Below are 1793 nucleotides of genomic sequence, written 5' to 3' on the forward strand. Positions count from 1 at the left end.
AAAAATTAAAATCCTATAGACGTGTTTAAAACACAAAATGGAAGAAAAAGGAGAAGCTGAGCATCATGGTCATACGTGGACTCACTTTGTGTAACTCAGCTGTTGATTACCATCCAGTGTTACTGTGGCAATTTTATTCCAAAATCATTCCCTAGGGTTTATTTCACAACAGGACTTACATGACTAGAAGTAAATTGCGTTTCTACATTACTTATCATGTTATAGTGCAAACATAACTATAAGCATCTGTCAAATGTCTGTAACTATTTCTAAATTGGCAAAATTAGAGATAGCTAAAAATACCAAGGACTGAATAATAAATTTAAGTGACAGGGAATTTCAAATAAAAACACTGCATTTTCATATATTCCAAGCAACACTGGTTTGCATATGTTTGGTGGTTATTAATTTTCCCTTACTTCTTAAGTAACATTTTAATCTGTTGTAAATATTACTTTTGAAAAGGTAGAAACATTATTGTTACTTTATTTACACTACTCTCAGCCTACTAAACAGCTTAGTCAGAAAATTCAAGGAGTACATGGAAGAAAAATGAGAAATTTAGATGTATTAGAAATGCTATGCTAGGTTTTATATTAGTAATTATAATGTAGTTAATCTGACAAGTAGACAATCTGAGAAAGAATACATTGTAATTAAAAAGAAAAGCATAAAGTAGCGCCTTGTCTTTCTCAGATTAGAAAGGGCTATTTTGAAAGACATTTTTTGACAGGGTCAGAACAGATCATCTAACACTAATATAAAAGGAATCAAGAGCAATTTCTACTCAATGCAACTGTAGTTTAGAAGCTTTCAGACCTGCTGTTAGAAGGTGAAGGAACACTTTACAACAATTTTAAATACCCACCTTACTCTAATGATGAGAAAACAGATTTTTGAAGTCGGGGTCCTGATCAAGATAATAAAGACAGTTTAAGGGCAGAGAAAGGAGTAAAACTTAGCTTTTATCTTTAACTCAGTTTTGGTTTTTTACGGTACTCTGGTAGGTGTGGTTCTTAACTACTTGTTTCTTCCTCGCTTTCAGACTGCTTCTGGTAATTTTCAGTGGGGATTTTTATCAAATTTCCCCTGAGTTCTTTTTGTTATTTTTTAAAAGACTCCTTTATTTATTTGGAAGCCAGAGTTGCGGAGAGAGGGAGCGACAGAGAGTTATCTTCTGTCTGCTGGTTCATTCCCCAGATGGCTGCAACAGCCAGGGCTGGATCAGGCCAAAGCCAGGAGCTAGGAGTTTTTCCAGGTCTCCCATATAGGTAGTAGGGGCCCAGACATTTTGGCCATCTTCCACTGCTTTTCCCAGAACATTATCAAGGAGCTGAGTGGGAAAGGGAGCAGCCAGGACATGAACCGGCGGCTATATGGGAAGCTGCCATGGCAGGCCAGGGCCTTAACCCACTATTTCACAACACTGGCCCCTCCTCTGGGTTCTGAAAGCAAACTAAGTCTGATGCTAACCAGCTAACTTTGTGTATAAAAGAATTGTCACCATTAATGCTGGTGCCTTTGAAGATACTCAGATTCTATGCCAACTGCCAAATTGCAAGGACAAACATAGGTGCTGAAAATAATCCAGTTGATTTTGGAGACGTCCAAATTTGAGTCTTTTCATATTTTTGAGTATTTATTTGTTTATTTTAAAGCCAGAGAGAGAGAGAGCGGAAGAGAGAGAGAGAGCTCTTCCATCTGCTGGTTCATACCCCACATGGCTGCATCTTCTGCGATTGGGCCAGGCAGAAGCAAAGAGCTTTCCCACATGGGTTGCAGGGGCCCAGACA

This window comes from Oryctolagus cuniculus, chromosome 5 (assembly GCF_051225735.1).
Source record: "Oryctolagus cuniculus isolate XC-2025 breed Fujian yellow rabbit chromosome 5, ASM5122573v1, whole genome shotgun sequence".
NCBI classification, from domain to species: domain Eukaryota; kingdom Metazoa; phylum Chordata; class Mammalia; order Lagomorpha; family Leporidae; genus Oryctolagus; species Oryctolagus cuniculus.